At 35.8% G+C, this 21,037-nt stretch overlaps 1 pseudogene; it reads right to left on the bottom strand.

Moving 5' to 3' along the window:
• Nucleotides 1–14,098: 14,098 nt before the first annotated feature.
• LOC131413336 (olfactory receptor 2W1-like) lies at nucleotides 14,099–15,052 on the bottom strand (annotated as a pseudogene).
• Between the last annotated feature and the right edge of the window lie 5,985 nt (nucleotides 15,053–21,037).

Genomic DNA, 21,037 nt, shown 5'->3' with positions numbered 1-21,037 from the left:
CCTTTTGACCTCCACCCATTTAACACCCCCTCAACCCCTTCCTCTGGCAACCACCAATGTGTTCTCTGTATCTATGATATATATATTTTAAAATTCTACATATAAGTGATATCATAAAGTATTTTTCTGTCTCTGTCTGACTTAGTTTACTTATCATAATGCCCTCAATATCCATTTATGCTGTTGCAAATAGCAGATTTTATTCTTTTTAGTGGCTGAATAGTATTCCATTGTACATACGTACACTATATCTTCTTTATCCATTCATCCATTGATGGACAGAAGAGTCTTGCTATTCTTAACCCTTTGATATTCCATATACATTTTAGAAGCAGTTTGTTGAGTTCTACAAAAAGAAAGCCAATAATTTGATTGAAGTTGGATTCAATCCATAGATCGATATAGGGAAAATCGACATATTTATATGTCACATTAAATATTCCTACCATTTGACATGAACTATAGCTTAATTTATTGGGGCTTGCCTTAATGTATTTTAGTATAATTTTATAAATCTCTTTTTTCCTTAGCGTTATAGAGATATAATTGATATATAACATTGTGTAATTTTATGGTGTACCTGATGATGTGATACACTTAAAATGTATATATTGCAAGATGATGACCATGATAAGGTTAGTTAGCACATCCATTACCTCATATACATATCTTTTTTCTTTTTGGTCATGAGAGCATTACGGTTTGTTCTCTTAGTGACTTTCATGTACATAACGCAGTGTGGTTAACTGTAGCCCCACTGTGCTACATCAGTTTCCCAGAACTTATTCATCTTATTGCTAGTAATCTTGTGACTAGAAGTTTGTACCCTTTGACCAGCATCTCCCCATTTCTCCCACCCCACAGCCTCAGGCAACCACCATTCTACTCTATGTTTCTATGAGTTTGGCTTTTATAGATTCCACATATAAGTGAGGTCATACAGTATTTGTCTTTCTCTGTCTGACTCACTTCACTTAGCATAATGTTCTCAAGGTCCACACATGTTGTTACAAGTGGCAAGATTTCATTCTTTGTTATGGCTGAATAATATTCCATTGTATATATATACAGCACATTTTCTTTATCCGTTCCTCCAGTGATGGAGACTTAGGTTCTTTCCCTGTCTTGGCTATTGTGAATAACGTTGCAGTGAGCATGGGAGTGCCTCTATCCCTGTGAGATCCTGCTTTCATTTCCATTGGTTATATACCCAGAAGTAGGATTGTTGGATCATGTGGTAGTTCTATTTTTAATTTTTTTAGAAACCTTCATACTGTTTTCCATAGTGGCTGTACCAATTTACATTTCCACCAACAGTGCACAGGGTTCCCTTTGCTCCACATCCTCACCAACACTTGTTATTTGCTGAATTTTTGATAGTTGCCATTCTTACAGGTGTGAGGTGACATCTTATTGTGGTTTTGATTTGCGTTTCTCTAATGATTAGTGATGTTGAGCATCTTTTCATGTATATATTGGCCGTTTGTATGTCTTCTTTGGAAAAGTGTATTCAAGTCCTCTGCTGATTTTTAAATTTGGTTGTTTGTTTTTTATTTACTTTCGAATTGTATGAGCTCCTTATATAATTTAGATATTAACCTCTTATGAGATATGCGATTTGCAAGTATTTTCTCTTATTCCATAGGTTTTTTCATTTTGTTCATTGTTTTTTTTTGCGGTGCTGAAAGTTTTTAGTTTGATGTAGTCTCACTTGTTTATTTGTGTTTTTGTTGACCATCCTTTTAGTGTCATCTCCCCAAAATTAGGGTAATTCTAGCCTCATAAAATGAGTTTGGAATGTTGCTTCCTTTTCGATTTTTTTTCAGTTTGAGAAGGATTGGTATTAATTCATCTTTAAATGTTTGGTAGAATTCACCAGCAAAGCCATCTAGTTCTGGGCTTTTCTTTTTTAGAAGGTTTTGATTACTGACTCAATCTTTTTACTAGGAATTGATCTGGTTAGATTTTCTATTTCTTCATAATTCAGTCTTAGTAGGTTGTATGTTCCTAGGAATTTACCATTTCTTCTAGGTTGTCCAATTTATTGGCATGTAATTTTTCATAGTAGTCTCTTATGATCTTTGTTTTTTGTGTAGTATCAGTTTTTTTTTTTTTTTGGTGAGGAAGATCAGCCCTGAGCTAACATCTGCCAATCCTCCTCTTTTTGCTGAGGAAGACTGGCCCTGGGCTAACATCCGTGCCCATCTTCCTCTACTTTATATGGGACGCTGCCACAGCATGGCCTGACAAGTGGTGCTTCAGTGCACGCCCGGGATCCGAACCCGGGTTGCCAGCAGCGGAGTGCGTGCACTTAATCACTACGCCACAGGACTGGCCCCAATGTAGTATCAGTTTTAACATCAACTCTTCCATTTATAATTTTATTTACTTGAGTTCTCTTTTTTTCTTGTTGAGTCTAGTTAAAGGTTTGTCTATTTTGATTATCTCCTCAAAACACCAGATCTTAGTTTTATTGATTTTTTAATTGTCTTTTCAGTCTCTATTTTATTTATTTCTGCTGTGATCTTTATTTGCTTCCTTCTGCTAGCTTTGTACTTAGTTTGTTCTTCTTTTTCTAGTTCTTTGAGGTGTAAAGTGAGGTAGCTTATTTGAGCTCTTTCTTTTTTGTTAATGTAGGTTTATTGCCATGAACTTCCTTCTTAGAACTGCTTTTGCTGCATCCCATAAGTTTTGGTATACTGTAGTTCCATTTTCATTTGTCTCAAGATATTTTTTGATATCTCATTTGAATTCTTCTTTGACCCATTGGCTGTTCAGTAGCATGTTGTTTAATCTCCACATATTTGTGAATTTTCCAGTTTCCGCCTTGTAATTGATTTCTGGTTTCATACCATTGTGGTCAGAAAAGATGTTTGATCTGATTTCAGTCTTCTTAAATTCGTTGAGACTTGTTTTGTGGCCTAAGATATGATCTTTCCTGGAGAATGTTCCATGTGTGCTTGAGAAGAATGTATTTTTCTGCTTTTGGATGGAATTTTCTGTAAATATCTAGGAGTCCACCGAGTCTAATGTATATATGTGTATATATATATATATATATATATATATATATTTTTTTTTTTTTGTGAGGAAGATCAGCCCTGAGCTAACATCCATGCCAATCCTCCTCTTTTTGCTGAGGAAGACCGCCCCTGGGTTAACATCTATTGCCAATCCTCCTCCTTTTTTTTTTTTCCCTTTTTCTCCCCAAAGCCCCAGTAGGTAGTTGTATGTCATAGTTGCACATCCTTCTAGTTGCTATAAGTGGAACGCCGCCTCAGCATGGCTGGACAAGTGGTCTGTCGGTGCGTGCCCAGGATCCGAACTTGGGCCGCCAGTAGCGGAGCGCGCGCACTTAACCACTCAGCCACGGGGCCGGCCCCTAATGTATATTTTAATTCCAGTGTTTCCTTATTGATTTTCTTTCTGGATGATTTCTCCATTGTTGAAAGTGGGGTATTGAAGTCCCCTACTATCATTTTATTGCTATATATTTCTTCCTTTATGTCTGCTAATATTTGCTTTGTATATTAGATACTCCTATGTTGGGTGCATAAATATTTACACGTTATTTTTCCTGTTGGATTGACCCCTTTATCATTATATAATGATATTCTTTCTCTCTTATTACAGTCTTTGTCTTAAAGTCTAGTTTGTGTGATAAACTATAACTATCCCAGTTTTCTTTTATTCTTCCCCCTCATGTTTTGATGTCACAATTTACATCTTTTTATCTTGTGTATCCATTAACAAATTATTGTAGTTGTAGTTATTTTTACTACTTTTGTCTTTTATCCTTCATACTAGATTTATAAGGGATTAACCCTCCTGCATTAAATTAGATTATTCTGAATTATACTATATATTTACCCTTACTAGTGAGGTTTATACTTTTATATATTTTCCAGTTACTAATCAAATGAAAGAACCTTTCATTTTAGCTTAAAGAAGTCCCTTTAACATTTCTTGTAAGGCCAGTTTGTTGGTGGTGTGCTCCTTCAGCTTTTGCTTGTCTGGAAAACTCTCTCTCAATTATGAAGAACAACTTTGCTGGGTAGGGTATTCTTAGTTTTGATAGTTTTTTTCATTCAGTACTTTGAATATATCATGCCACTCTCTTCTGGCCTGAAAAGTTTCTCCTGAAAAATCCTGCTGGAAGTCTTATGAGGGTTCCCTTGTATGTAATAAGTTGTTTTTCTCTTGATTCTTTTAAGATTCTCTCCTTGTCTTTAACATTTGACAATTTAATTATACTGTGTGTTTTGTGAGTTTCTTTGGATTCGTCTCATTTGGAACTCTCCGGGCTTTGTGGATCTGGATGCTTATTTCTTTCCTCAGGTTTGGGAAGTGTCATCAGTTATTTCTTCAAGTAAGCTTTCTGTCCATTTCTCTCTCTCTTCTTTTTCTTTAACCTCTATAATGCACATATTGGTCAGTTTGATGGTGTCATATAAGTCCTTTCAGATTTCTTCACTCTCTTTTCTTCTCTGATTGGATGAATTCCTCTGTCCTGTCTTTGAGTTCACTGATCTTTTCTTTCACTTGGCTTAGTTTGCTGTTGAACCCCTCAATTGTATTTTTCATTCACTTATTGTCTTCTTCGGCTCTGTGATTTCTGTTTGGTACTTTCTTATATTTTTTCTTTGTTGAAATTCTCACTTCGTCCATGCGTTGTTCTCCTGACCTTGGTCAGCATCTTTATAATATTTATTTTGAACTCTTTATCAGATAAATTACTTATCTCCATTTCAATAAGGTCTATTTTGGGGTTTTATCTTGTTCTTTCATTCGGAACATAGTCCTTTGTATCTTCATTTTCCTTGACTATCTGTGTTGCTGTCTATGCATTAGATAAAACAACCTCTCCCAGTTTTGAAGGAGATGCCTTGTGTAGGAGATGAACCTTATTGTTCAACCCTGCCCTAGATCATGGTTGTCTCTCAAACCCTTGTGAATGTCCTAGAAGCCTTCATTGTTATTAGTGGCTTCCAGTATTTGAAGATGTGCCAAGGCCTGTCAGTGTCCCAAAGGGGAGAGTCTCAGTCAGTCAGCATGTAGATACAGATTGATTGCAAAGTGTATCCTAAGGCATCATATTTTAAGTATGTAAATAGACCTCTCTCAGGGGAAGAGTAGGAGATGGTATTTCTGTGTGTTGTCTCTGCACTGAGCCCTGGGACGATAGCCATTTAAGAACTGTTTCTTTGTTTGCTACCATCCAAGTGAAGACAAGTCTTGCTGGCCCCGGAGCCAGGCTATCAAGGGATGTGTTCTCTGAGTGGCAGCCACAAAAGCTGGGGTGTCAGATATGTGTTTCCTTTCATGGAGACACTGGCAGCCTGGAATGAGGCAGAGGGATAACATGAGGCACCCACCAACCTCCCCAGTATCTGGAGAGGATTGCAGTAGGCCCCTCAATGTGTATTAAATTAGAAGCCTGACCCTCAATCTGCAGCTCTTAAGATCTTCAGATAGGGCTCTTTCATGGAAAGGTTGGGCATTTCAGTCTGCTGCCTCTGCACTGTGCCCTCTGGGGATAACCAGTTATGAAATTTTTCTCTGTTTGTTACAGTCCTGTGGAGCCTGAAAACCTAACCTCTGCTGGCCACCAGAGCCAGGTGATCAAGGTATGTCCCCTGCGTAGTGGCCACAAAACCAGGGCACCAGATGTGTGTACAAGCTCTTTTCTGGGAAGTACTGGCAACCTGGAATGAGGCAGAGGGAAAGTGAAAAGATGGTGCCCATATGCCTTCACAGTTTCTGGAAAGGATTGCAGTCACCTCCTGGATGTGTGTTAAATTAGAAATCTTTCCTTTAGGCTATAGCTTTTAAGATGAGAGAAAAGGCCTCTTTCATGGAAACACTAGGTGTATTTCAGTCTGCTGCCTCTGTGCTGGGCCCTGGGGGTATAGCCATTGTGAGTCCTCATGAGCCTGTTGAGAACTATTTCTTAGTTTGCTATATCCTTGTGGATCTTGTGGATGTAAGCCCTGTTGGCTTTCAAAGCTAGATGTTTTAGGGGCCTGTCTCTCAGGTGGAAGTCTTAAAAGCTGAGGCACCAGATGTGGGGTCCAAACACTTCACTTCTCAGGGAGAAGCTGGAGTTGTGAATTCTCTTCTGGTTGTGTGTTGCCATGCCAGTGGTGGGGTTTATGGTGAGATTGTGTCTCAGCCTCTCCTTCACATTTTGGTGTGGGTTTTTTCTCATTCACCTGATGTGTAGGAATCACTCAACTAGTTTCTAGATTTCTTTTAGAAGAAATTGTTCTGCATGTAGCTGTAGATTCGGTGTGTCCATGGGAGGAGGGGAGTTCAAGAACCTCCTGTGTCATCCTCTTGAACTGGAACTCTATTCAGCTGTTGTTTGTCTGGCAAAGTCTTTATCTACTCTTTATCTTTGATGGACAACTTTACCAGGTAAAGTATTCTTGGTTGGCAATTTTTTCTTTCAACAATTTGAATATATCATCCCACTCTCTCCTGACCTGTAAAGTTTTTGCTGAGAAATCTGCTGATAGCCTTATGGGAGTTTGCTTGTAGGTGAGGACTTTTTTTCCTCTTGTTGCTTTTAAAATTCTCTCTTTGCATTTGACTTTAGACAGTTTTATTAGAATGTGTCTTGGAAAAGATCTTTTAGGTTGAAACTTGTTGGGAACATATGAGTTTTATGAACTTGGATATTCAAATCTCTCCCCAGATTTGGGAAGTTCTCAGCCATTATTTCTTTAAATAAGCTTTATGCTCCTTTCTCCCTCTCATGTCCCTCTGGGAATCCAATAGTGTGCTAGATTGTTTCTTTAATGGTATTCCTAAATTCATGCAGGCTTTCTTTTTTCTTTTTTGTTCTTTTTTCTTTGTTCTCCTCTGACTGGATAATTTCAAAGTTCTGACTTCTCCTTCACAGATTCTTTCTTTTGCCTGATCTCTTCTTCTGTCGATGCTCTCTATTGCATTTTTCATTTCCTTCGTTGTATTATTCAGCTTCAGAATTTCTTTTGGTTCTATTTTATGATTTCTATATCTCTGTTAAACTTCTCATTTGGTTTTTGTGTTGTTTTCCTAATTTCATTGAATTATCTTTCTGTGTTTTCTTGTAGCTCATTAAGTTCCCTTAAACAATTCTTTTGAATTCTTTATTGGGAAAATCACAGACGTCCCTTTTTTTGGGGTCAGTTTATGGACAATTATTGTGTTCCTTTGGTGGTGTCGTGTTTCCTTGATTTTTCTGTTCCTTGAAGTTTTGCATATTTGAAGAAGCAGTCACCTCCTCCAGTCTCTACTGATTCAGGAGAGAAATACCTTTTGTTAGCCATGTTAAGGATTCTGAGGCTTTCTCAGCCATTTTCTATGGATATACTTGCTCCACACTTCTTGTTCTCTCTTAGGGGGTGCTTCTTAAGACTGTATGCCTTCTTTCAACCCTGGAAAGTTAGGCTGGATGCTGAAAGCCTGCCATTTGCTTTTCCTAGGGTGGTGCTGAATGCTCAAGCTTGTGCTTTCTCCCAATCTCACAGAGTCAGGCCATCTTTTTGTGCAGGCTCACTAGCTGTCTGCAAAGGCTTCCCCTTCCACCCTTGAGGCCATGCACAGGGAGCTGGCCAAGAGGTGGAGTGTTTGTGGGTGAGATGTGCAGAGCCTTGGGGCTTCCTCTGGGCCAGTTGTGGGTATCTGCAGGTGAGGTTGTCCCCAGTGGCTCATGTGTGGGCTTCCTGATAAAGTTTGCAAGGCAGTTAGTAGGAACTACATCCCTTTGTTGCTCTCCAAGAGCCCTGGCTGCTGTTCTCTCAGACTCTGCCTGCCTGCCACTTGTGCAGCACATCTCAGCATTCTGAATGGGGTAAGAAAGAAGTGGGTCTCTTTGGCAGTGTCCTGCACAGCTGGGGAAGCCAGGTGCTCAATCACATGCTCTGACTGTCCCCCAAAGGAGAAGTCACAGGCTGAGAAGTTCTGTCTTGGCACTGGCACCTCCTTGGAGGAGGAGTGACATGGGTAATAAGGTAAAACTTTTCTTCTTACCCTCTTCAATGCATGCAATCTTGGACTTTTTTTGTTCCAACAGTGTGCTACGACTTCTCTACTGGACTCCTAGAGTTCCACAGAGGCACTGTCATCTTTTGGTGATTGTCAAAATCAGTGTCCTTTGAGGGGAAGATGGTAGAAAACTCATATTTCACTATTTTGATGATGTCACTCTTCTGGTTCTAAGCATTTTAAATTTCTACTATAATTTATTCTTTTAACCATGAGTTTCAATCCCCCAATATGTAAAAATTTATTTGTCTTTATTATCTTTAAAATATTAACTTAATTTGGTCAGAGGAAATGGTTTTAAAAAATTATTTAAATATATTGTAAAACCTAGAACACGATCAAAAATTGAAAATTTACGATGTGTACTTGAGAAGAATGTATACTTTATGTCAAGCTTGTTAATTGTTGTTCTAATATTCTGTATCTCTGTTTGTTGGGGTTGTCTAACCTATGATAACTAAGAAAAGTGAATTGAAATTATACACCATGAGAGTATATTTGTCAATTTATCCTTATAATTCTATATGCTATTAAAATATACTTTAAGGATTTTTTAAAGGTACAGATTTAGTCTGAGTCCAGGCATGTAAGAAATGTAAGTTATTGAAACAAAGAGAGTTTAATATAAAAATATTTTAAACAGGTGTTGGAAGACTTAAAAAACAAAGGAAACTCTGAAATGGCTGACATGATAACTGTAGGAATTATCTTCCACTTCTTAGGGTTGGGGATATAAAGGGAAGAGAATTAAGATGCTTGAGGAGAGACTTGCAGAGCTGAGACTCAGACTACCAAACAGAGGTCTCCACTTGACTGCAGCTGGTGCCTCTGGAGCACTGAGGAGTGAGTGCTGCCTTGTTGATACTGGTAACTCTGGAGAGGTACAATGAGACTGGTTTTAGGATCACTAAAATATTTGGAGATTGAAGTCAATTACTATTTCTGGGTGAAGTGTTGTTACTGGGGTAATGCTCACAGGAACAAAAACAAGAGTAATAAGGCAGTTCCTTCTTGCCTCATCCTGTCTTTTAATGCCTCTTTATGGATCTGATAGAATCTAACTAGACGCCATCTTGCAAAGAAGAAATGAGGTTTTAGATGATCAAATCCAGAACTGCAGAGTAGGATATGGAAAAGTAGGTTTAGAGTTGAAAGTTTACAATGTAGCACAATTCAACTGTGTATCCATTTTAATATTCAGCTCATCTTTAGTTACTCAGCATCCATACATACACTTGTGTACATATATGAACTTTTAAAAACTAGCTAACAATTTTATGCTTCTGCCTAACCAGATATAGCTATTGTTCAGGCAAATGAAAATCATCCTCTCCCCAAAAAGAGGAGACAAAAAGTCCCAGCAGTCATTTTATTCATTTATGGGAATTTTAATTACTTTTCTGTTTCAGTTACAGACCATCCTGAATATGCAATAACCTATGACTATGGCTTACCTTTTAATTCCTTATTGGTGTCTTTTGAAGAGACAAAGTTTTGTTTTGTTTTGGTGAGGAAGATCGGCCCTGAGTTAACATCTGTGCCAAACTTCCTCTATTTATATGTGGGGTGCTGCCACAGCATGGCTTGATGAGTGCTGTGCAGGTTCACACTGGGGATCCAAATCTGTGAACCATGGGCTGCCAAAGTGAAGTGGGCAAACTTAACATTACGCCACCAGGCCGGCCCCCAAAAGGCAAAGTTTTAATTTTGAAAAGTCCAATATATGAATTTTCCTTCTATGATTAGTCTTTGCTTACTCTAAGATTGTGAAGATATTCTTCTGTATTTTATTCTAGAAGCTTTATAGTTGAAGTTTTTGTGTTTAGGTCTATGATTCAATTCAAGTTAATTTTTATGTATAGTGTAAGGTAGAAGTTTAGCTTCAATATTTTCCATAGGATATCCAGAAATTTTGGCACCATGTGTTGAAAATATTATCTTTTCCTTGCTAAATAATCTTGGCACCTTTATCAAAATCAGTTGACCCTACATGTCTATTTCTGGACTCTCTATTGACTTATTTGTCTATGCTTAGGCCAGTACTACACTGTTCTGATTACTGTAGTTTTATAGTAAATCTAAGAATCAGGTAATGTAATTCCTCCAAATTTGTTCTTCTCTTTCAAGATGGTTTGGGGGTATTCTAGGTATTTGTATATCTATGCCAGTTTTAGAGTCAGCTGGTAAATTTCTTAAAAATTTTTGTTGGCATGTTAGTTTCCTATTGCTGCTGTTACAAATTACCAAAAATTTAGCAGCTTTAAATAACACAAATTCATTACCTTATATTTCTGGAGATCAGAAATCCAAAATGAGTGTCACTGAGATAAACTCAACGTGTTGGTAGGGTTGCACTATTTTCTGGAGGCTCTGAGGAGAATCCATTTTTCTCACCTTTTCCAGTTTCTAGAGGTTGCCCATGTTCATTGGCTCATGGCCTCTTTCCATCTTCAAGCCAGCAATGGCCAGTCTAGTCTTTCTCACATTGACCATGCTGACACTGACTCTTTGGCCTCCTTTTCCCATCATTTAAGGACACTTGTGATTACACTGAACTCATCTAGATAATTCAAGGTAATCTCCATATTTATCTAATTAGCAGCCTTAATTCTATCTGCAACTTTAATTTCCTCTTGCCACATACTATCTTCACAGGTTCAAAGGAAAAGGATGGGGGCATCTTTGGGGGGCTATTATTCTGCCTACATAGTTGGAGATATTTTGAATCTGGAGATCAGTTTGGGGAAAATTGACATTTTAACAATATTATGTCTTCCAATCCATGAACATGGTACATCTCCATATTTATTTAAACCTTCTTTGATTTCTCTTAGTGATGTTTAGTAGTTTTCAATGTAGAGGTTTTGTACATAATTTGTTTAGATTTATTCCTAGTATCTGATTTTTAAAAATGCTATTGTAACTGGTATTATTTTTAAATTTCAATTTCCTATTGTTTATTGCTTATATAAAAATATAGTTGAGTTTTGTATTTTCATCTTGCATCTAGCCACCTTTTAAATTCACTTATTAATTTTTTTTAAGGTTTCTAGTACAATTTTAAATTGAATTTTAATTTATCTTGTTCCTAAATTCAGGGGGAAAATGTTAATTATTTCACCATTAAGCATCGTGTTAGTTCTAGTTTTCTTTTTGTAGCTAATCTTATTAGATTAACTAAACACACTGAAGCAGAGAATCTGGCTGAAACTACTACCAAGTCTACATCCTGACAACTATCAAGCTCGAGATGAAATGCCAGCATCCCTACATCTTCACTTTCCAGGAGAAAACAGACACACACTACAGAGAATAGTCTCTACCTGCCTTTCAACTTCAAATTCTTACATGAGCATGTCTAATTAAGTTTTCATTTTCTAGCTCTTGTAGTACAAGAAAACAAACCAGAAGGATACTAAAATGGATGCTGAGTACTAATCAACAATATATTGCATGCCCTGGTAACAAATAATCCTTTACTGCTTTTCCTTTCTTTAGTCTGCTGTTTCTGGTTTATTTCACATTTTGATTGATCTTTTCCTTGGCTGCATGAATTCTGAAAATTTTAAGAAATTACTTGAATTGTCTACTATCTGAGATATTCCATATCAGAAAAGCTTCTGTCTGCTGCCATCACATATAAAAGACAATTTATTTGGATATAGAATTATTTACTAATGAGTTTTTCCATTGCAAACTTATCTAGTGGGCATTTCAAGTCCCATACTTGAAATGTCTTCTTTACTCCCAATATCCTTGCTTCCATTAGAGTTACTATATCTATTTCTCTCTTTTCATCTGAAATTTTGGCACTACATTACAGAATGTTAGCCCTAGCAATAAATAAAGAGTACATGAAGTGATGGACTGACTCAAATTTATGAATATCCTATCCCTAGATTTTATAATTTCATAGACCACTTGTTTTCAATCTTGGCTAAGCATCAGCCTTTTGACAAATATGATTCAGTTCTTTGAGAGGTAGCATAGCTCTCTGATTTTAAAGTCCTACAGATGATTCCATTATATATCATCTTCTAAAAATGACATCAGAATAAATCTTGCTATGAGAAATGAATTTCAGCTGACAACAGGTTTTCACCTTCTTAGACGTGCTTTTGCCTTTTAAACATGGGTAAAGGAGATTCTCAGACTACAATTTCCTGATTTTTCAACCATTGTTGTTATACATTGATTTAATCATGGATCAACAATTACATACTGATATCATACTCTGTAACATGGAACTAAAAAAATTTTTTCCAACTAAGGTAGAAAAAACTGTCTATTTTAGTCAGCTAATAATACTTGCTGTAAGATCTATGATCCAGGATTACCTTTTGTCCCCTGAAGTATCTCCAGCATCTATTATAGTAGTTGACACAAAGTAGGGACTCATTTAGTATTTGTTGAAGACTGTAATTACATTCTAAAGTCTAAAGACTTTAATTTCTAATATTAAAATAAGTTTTCTGAAACTAGTTATGTATGTATTAGATTGTTTTTTACTCTGTTACGACTAATTTTTAGCAAAGAATGCATTTTTATGACTAATTTTTATCCAGTGAAAAGAAAGAAGTACAGTGAAAGAATTTGACCATTCAAACATTGGGGATAACTTGTAGAATTTTTCAATTAATAGATTTCACTATTTTGCTTAATAATCATTTGGATAAAGCATCATCTGTAGGTGCATCATTCAGCTAATGGAATTCATTTTGGAAAATTGTTATTGTGCTTATTTTCCATAACTAGGTATTAACTAGATGAAATGGCACATGGTTGCATTAGCAATTGAAAGTCATTACATCAATATTTTTATGCCAGGTGGATATCTATTTCAAAACTTCTTGGCCCCAAGACTGTCAGAGATGAAATTATAGTCTTTTTCATACCAGTTTAAAGGCTGGCCTCCTTCAAGAGATAAACTCAATTGAAATTATTATTTTTTTTGATAACAAAAATATCTCACAGTTTTAAATGTAGACAAAATTTTCCCAAGAAAAAAGTTTAATCTAGTGCAGCAATAGGTCTTTCATATGATCTAAAATAGCATAATAAACTCCTAACTAAAGGACTTAGCATTTTTCTTCTCTACTAATTACTTTGAAAGTGTCTACGGAAGTGCCTTCATTAGAATGCTCTCACTGAACTTGCCATTTTAGGTAAGAAAGTCAAAATATCATTCAAAAATGATAAAACCTTTCATTTTCAGAATGAGTTAGTTACTTTAGAATTGACTAAGCAAATACCTCTGCAGGAAAAATATCAAACAATTTTTTTCACCAATAGATTTTTATCCTCCTTTTTAGAACTATTCTCCTAATGGTATATAAAAAAAGACTGTTCAATAGCCAGATATTATAAATTCAAATGTACATTGTAATAGATTGGGCAACAACAACATAAAATACTTAATTATTTTATACTAGTAATTCACTATTTTAAATCACTTAGTTCACTAATAATTTTCAAAAAGTTTATTCATAAACATTATACATTGCCATAAGAAATAACAAACTATAGCCTGTATCAAAGTTCAAACTAGTTTGGGTAAATTTCTTTATTTGTAGGAAAACAAGTGGCAGTTCATCTGAAGGGAGAAATGGAAGATTTGAGACATCTTATGGGAGAAGTGATGCTAAGATTTCACTGATAACAATTTACCACAGTCTTCAGAATTAAAGGTGATGCAATAGTAGAAAAGCTTGTTATAAACTAATGAAAGTATTTTTATTAGCTGCTTCATGCGTAAACAGAAAGCATTGGTCTCTTATGATTTGTTACATTCACAACACAATTTTTTTTTTTTTTTTTAGTCAGAGTAGTGTGGTGTTTTAGAAAAGTTGGGATATTGAAGTTAGGTAGATTTGTGTTTTAATCTTGCATTATTTTCACTTAGAAGTATTATTACCCAAGCAAGTTAATGAACTTCTCTGACCCCAGATTCTTTCCTCAAAAATGTGAACAAAGATGTCTGAGTTTCAAAGTCATTGTGCAGATTAAATGAGATACTACATGTAAATGAAGTGATACATATTAATCAGTGTTATTATTAATCCTCCTCCTATTCTATTGACATTTGCTCTGAACCCTGAATTCTTATAAAAAACCATTTTAATGCCCCTTTGACATCTTTATTCCTTAGAGTGTATATTAATGGGTTAAGACTTGGGGTGATAATGGTGTAAAAGAGGGTAAGAAATTTATCCACATTTTGAGTGGAACTTTTCTTTGGTTGCAAGTACATGTAGATGGCACTGCCATAAAAGAGGCTGACCACAGTGAGGTGAGAGCCACAGGTGTTAAGCAACTTCTTCCATTCTCTACCTGACTTGACCTTAGTCACATCTTGAGTGATGATTCCATATGAGAAGAGAATGAAAAATAGTGGCAAAAGAAGGTAAATGACTCCAAGTGTGTAAATGGTAGCATACATTACTTTGGTGTACTCACAGGCTATCTTAAGAAAGGCAGGCATTTCACAAAAGAAGTTATCCATCATATGTTGACCACATAGTGGCAGTGTAAAAGCAAAGGAGCTCATACTCAGGGCACCACACAGGCCAGTCAACCATGATGCTGCTACCATCTTCTTACAAAATTGTGGGTGCATGATAAGCATGTAGTGAAGGGGTTGGCAGACTGCTGCGTAGCGGTCATAGGCCATGACAGCCAATAAAAGGCATTCTGTTGCACCAAAATCATAGGCAAAGAAGAACTATAGAATACAACCCACATAAGTAATTGATTTGTTTGGCCCCCACAGATTTACCAACATCTGAGGAACAATACTAGTTGTGTAACAGATGTCCAAAAGTGACAGATTACTGAGAAAGAAGTACATGGGTGTGTGAAGTCGGCTGTCCAGAAAAGACAGCAGAATAATTGCTGTATTATTTAGGAGAGTCATGATATAGACGATCAAAACAGCCACAGAGATAATGGGCTCCAGTTAAGGTTGATCAGAAAAGCCCAGCAAAGTGACGTCACTACCTGAGCTGGCATTGGATGTGTCCATTATCTTCACTTCTTGATCTCTGTAGATAAGGGTAATGAAGGACTAGAAAGCGGAAACAACAGATTATAAAAATTTTATTGTTCACATAGATGACTCAATATTGTGAAGGAGCAGCGTTTCCCCACAAAAAGTGGAGCAGCGTTTCCCCACAAAATCTCACAAATTATGGAAAACATCTTACCTGACCACTTTGTGTTCAATTAACAAGCTGCATAAAGAGCTATGTTCTATTGCTTGGATAGCCAAAACGATCTATCACCGTATTGCCAGAACTGGAAATGCTCACTCAAGAGTCAATATCTAAGAACAATGCAAACTTTTCCTTATGGAACATTGTAAACCAACTAGCTTGTAGTGTTAGGAGTTACTTTGTCACTTCTCCATGGGGGAGGTGCATGAGAGTCATCTGAGAACTGGATGACCTTTTCTTTGCAGCTCATTTATTGCTCTTTAAAGGAGCCGGACTAGTATACAGAACTCCTTTATGCCTACCTTTGCCCCTTCCAGTAGTATTTTCATGGCTATTTTTATAGACCTTTCAAGGCCCTAGACACTTCTACTTTTGTTGATTCCACCATACATCATATCAAATATGTTAAAATATAGATATAGTCTCATATTAAAAACATACATAGTATGCTATTAAAATTTGATTTTTACTTCTATTAAGAATTCATAGGCATTACAGTTGACTAACGCTATATTTCCCGAATATTTAATTAAACATTATTAATGTATATTTGGTAACTTTTTACTTTGTAGTTAATGAACTTCATTTTTCACATCTCAACCATTTCCATAGGTGTGTGGGAAAGTACATCAGACCTGTGAATTCTGCCTATGATGCCTAATGGTTGGGGTTTCTCTATGAATGTGTGTTCTGTGTGTTTTGGAAATGGCAAGAGGTGAAGTTAGGATGAGAGAGGAATTGATGTTATAGGCTGCAGGTGGCATATTGTAGCCTGGGACAGGCAGTTGTAGTGAGTCACCACACTGTCATGGGAAACAATGATCTGAAAAGGCCTTGTAGCAGAACTTACTTTGGCTGGCTCTCCTCTGTCAATTCCATCAGTCCAGAATGTCCGTCAACCAGGGAACTAGTTGGGAGATAGCCCTTTCTAGTGCAATAATCTTGAATGACTACTAGACATGTATGTAAAGTGGGGCTGAATGCCATGAACTTCAATCTGTAACCCAAAGGTGTGTAGGAAAAGAAGATTCAACCAACACTTTCCTTAGCCAGTTCTCAGTTGATTATATTTCAATTTGTGGCTATTATGAAAATCATAGTGGAGAAAATATGTAACAAACCAGTGCACATTTTTCTGGATAGTTTCTTAGGATAAACTCTAACATAGGGAATCATTGGGGTAAAAGATGACAATATTTTATGCTTCTTGATATATATTTCTCACTTGATTCTGGAACCGTTATGCAATATCTATTCACCTGAGCCACATGTGGGAGTACGCCCATCACCACTCTTTCACCAACGTTCATGATTTTCACTTTGAAAAATTTTTATGAATATGATAGGTGAAAAAATATATTATTTTTATAGTTTTCACTTCTCTGACTCCAGTGATATGAAACATTTGTCTGATTTAGCCATTTAAAATTTTCTTTGATGTATTATGTATTTATTCTGTTCATTCATTTTGCTCCCGAGAGTTTATCTTTTTGATTTTTATAAAGAATGGCACTGACTTGTCTATTATATATGAAGTAAATTTTTGCTGGTAGGATTTAAAAAGAAATGTTTATGGTGTTTTCTGACCAACGGAAGTGATTCTATTAAGTTTATGCTATAATGTTTATGATTTCCATTGTAATTTTTTAATTGCTTTATTGCTTAGAAAATCTTTCCTCTTGGCCAAAAAAAATATACAAGTATATATTTACTTCCTTTTTTGTGTATTAATTTTTTCACAGTTTTAAAAATCCATTTAAAATTTATATCAATGTATGTTTTTGGGATATAGATTTAGTTTGACAAATATTTCTAGATATTTCATCAATTTTCCCATGCTGTTTATCAAATAGACAGTCATTACTCACTAATTTGTAATGCCACTCTTTTCATATTCAATATTCTGAAATAAAATGAACTAGGATCTGTTTTGGGGCTGTCCATTTTGTTTCAATCATCTACAAATCAGTACTTTTAATAATTGTTGCTTGATAACATTTCAATGTCTGTCACAGCAAATCCTTCCTTATTACCCTTCTTTATAAAAAATATTTTGAGTCTACTAAGCTGTCATTTTTCCCAGTAAATCTTGAAATCAATTTGTTACAATCAAAATAAAATATACAAAATTGTTTGAAATGTCTGCATTTAAGTTTTTTAAAAAAAGTTTACATTTAAAATTTTCTTTTTGAAGAATGTGGTGTGTCTCAATTTATTCAAGTTTTTTTCCCCCTTTGGTAAAGATGAATAAGACCTTTGCATAAAAATACTCCACATAGTAGATTATTACCTCTCCCGTAGTAAATAATTTTCAGAAATACAGTGGAGGGTACTGGAATTCCCTTACAGAGTAGACTGGGGCTTTATTTAATTTTTGCTGGGTGTTAATGCAAAGAGTAATGCCAGAAATGCCAGAAGCCTAGGGGAATTAGTATCTTAAAGGTGACATAATGAATCAATGCACTGCAGTAAGGAGGATACATATTTAGATTTATAAGTTCACAAAATCTATACCCAGGTACTGCTTTGAAAAAAGTTCCCCAAAAGTAATTAGGTAAATTTTTACAAAGGTGTTTGAAAATTTGATATGCTGTATTACCTGTATGCAACCTACTTCAATAATACATGCTAGAAAATTAAAAAATATACATAGATAAATATTCACTGAAAGAGAGGCAAATCTGTGCATATACTTGCAAAGATACAGAAGCACATCAATTCTATAATGGACTTAGTATTGGACAAAAGCACACACAGGGCTGGCAAGAACATTTGCTGCCCAAGACAACAGCTAACCTTACAAAAAGATAAATGCGGTGAGCAAAAGATGACTCATGGGTACAACGAGTGCATTTGGCCTCCAGTGGCTGTTGCACTGTAAAATCCATCAGTAAACGAGAATCGAGTGTCATAGCATCTTTAACTTGAACTCATTTCTGATAGATTTTTGTTCAACAAGTGAGATAAAATTAAGAATGATTCTAAATGAAACCAATTATAGTTAAGATATTTTATTTCCCTACATATTTGTGAATCTCTGAATTTGAATAATATATCATTTAGATTACAGTCTTCTAAAAAGAGAGATATTGAAAGAATTAATCATTTACCTGCTCAGTGAGGAAACTTAATATATGTTTCCCACTGTGGTTTTTTTTCAGTCCACCACTCCTCAAGCTGCGATGGTTGGCTCAGTTAGAAGAGTTGCTTTTATTTGAAATGTAAGCTGCTATGAATTTCCTGGTCTGAACCAGTCATTATAAACTGGCTTGGTGGTTAATTTGATCCAATCATGGGTAAACCTCTTGCAGAAAAATCTGGAGATGACTTTATGAAAAGAAACTCTGGAATAAAGGTTATTGTATTGTGTTGTGTCTTTCTACACTGAGCATATGTGATTTAAGTAATTACATTTTTACTAGGAATTTCTTGGGTCAGCAAGAACATTTACTGCCCAAGCCCAGGGCTAACCTTACAAAAAGATAATGTGGTAAGCAAAAGATGACTTACGGGTACAATGTCTAAGAAAGTTGATGACTGAGTTTCTAGGTATTGTGAAGAACTTGGGGACTGGTGGCCCGCAAAGGTAATTAAGCATCACTATTAAGATCAAGGTGAGGTATTCAGAAATTTCTTGGGACATGTTCCCTGAAGACTTGGGATATTCTGTTTAACTCATCTTTACTTGTTGTCCTTCAGTTAAAAAAGACAAACATTTGAATGAACACAGAAAAGTTAATAATAATTAATCCAAGTAAAGAGATTGAAACAGTAATCAAAAACCTCCCCCAAAACAAAAGTTCAGGACTAGACTGCTTCTCTGGAGAATTCTGCAAAACATTCAAAGAAGACTTGATACCTATCCTTCTCATACTCTTCCAAAAAACTGAAGAAAATAGAATGCTTCCTAACTCATTCTATGAGGCCAGTATTACCCTGATACCAAAGCCAGACAAGGACAACACAAAGAAGGAAAATTACAGGCCGATATTGCTGATGAACATAGATACAAAAATCCTCAACAAAATATTAGGAAATTGAATACAGCAATATATTAAAAGGATCATACACCATGATCAAATGATATTTATACCAAGGATGCAGGGATGGTTCAACATCCGCAAATCAATGTGATATACCACATTAACAGAATGAGGAATAAAAATCACATGATCATCTCAATAGATGCAGAGAAAGAATTTGACAAGATCCAACATTGATTTATGATAAAAACGCTCACTAAAATGGGTATGGAAGGAAAATACCTCAACATAATAAAGGCCATATATGACAAACCCACAGCAAACATCATATTCAATGGTGAAAAACTGAAAGCCTTCTGAGAAGAGGAACAAGACAAGGGTGCCCACTCTTACCACTCTTGTTCAACATAGTACTGGAGGTTTTGGGCCTAGCAATTATGCAAGAAAAAGAAATAAAAGGCATCCAAATTGGAAAGGAAGAAGTAAAACTCTCACTGTTTGTGGATGACATGATTCTATATATAGAAAACCCTAAAGAATCCGCTGGAAAAATATCAGAAATAATCAACAACTACAGCAAAGTTGCGGGGTACAAAATCAACTTACAAAAATCAGTTGCATTTCTATACACTAGTTGCATTTCTATACACTAATGATGAACTAGCAGAAAGAGAAGTCAAGAATACAGTCCCATTTACAATTGCAACAAAAAAAAAATATCTAGGAATAAATTTAACCAAGGAAGTGAAAGACCTATATGCTAAAAACAATAAGATATTATTGAAAGAAATTGAAGAAGACATAAAGAAATGTAAAGATATTCCATGCTCATGGATTGGAAGAATAAACATAGTTAAAATGTTCATATTACGTAAAGCAATCTACAGATTCAATGCAATCCCAATCAGCATCCAAATGACATTCTTCACGGAAATAGAACAAAGAATCCTAAAACGTATGCAGAACAATAAAAGACCTTGAATAGCCAAAAATATCCTGAGAAAAAAGAACAAAGCTGGAGGTATCACACTCCCCAAGTTCAAAATATACTACAAAGCTATAGTAATCAAAACACCATGGTACTGGCAGAAAAACAGAGACACAGATCAATGGAAAAGAGTTGAAAGTCCAGAAATAAAACCACACATCTGTGGACAGCTAATTTTCAACAAAGGAGCCAAGAATATACAATGGAGAAAGGAGAGTCTCTTCAATAAATGGTGTTGGCTGTTGGTGGGAATGCAAACTGGTGTAGCCACTATGGAAAATGGTACGGAGATTTCTCAAAAAATTAAAAATAGAAATACCATACAATCCAGCTATCCCACTACTGAATATTTATACAAAGAACATTAAATCAACAATACAGAGAGATTTATGCAACCCTATGTTCATTGCAGCATTATTCACAACAGCCAAGCTGTGGAAGCAACCCAAGTGCCCACCAACTGATGAATGGATAAAGAAGATGTAGTATATATAAACAATGGAATACTACTCAGCCATAAAAAAAGACAAAATCGTCCCATGTGCAACAACATGGATAGACCTTGAGGATATTATGTGTTAAGCGAAATAAGCCAGACAGAGAAGGACAAACACTGTATGATTTCACTCATATGTGGAAGATAATTAAACACGTGGATAAGGAGAACAGATTAGTGGTTACCACAGGAGAAGGGGGTTGGGTGGTGTGCGAAAGGGGTAAAGGGGTACATACATATGGTGATGGATAAAAACTAGACTATTGGTGGTGAGCACAATACAGTCTATACAGAAACTGATATATAATAATGTACACTTGAAATTACA

This window comes from Diceros bicornis, chromosome 14 (genome assembly GCF_020826845.1).
Source record: "Diceros bicornis minor isolate mBicDic1 chromosome 14, mDicBic1.mat.cur, whole genome shotgun sequence".
NCBI classification, from domain to species: domain Eukaryota; kingdom Metazoa; phylum Chordata; class Mammalia; order Perissodactyla; family Rhinocerotidae; genus Diceros; species Diceros bicornis.
The sequence above is the reverse complement of the archived record's forward strand: the minus strand, read 5'-3'. Positions and strand labels throughout refer to the sequence as shown.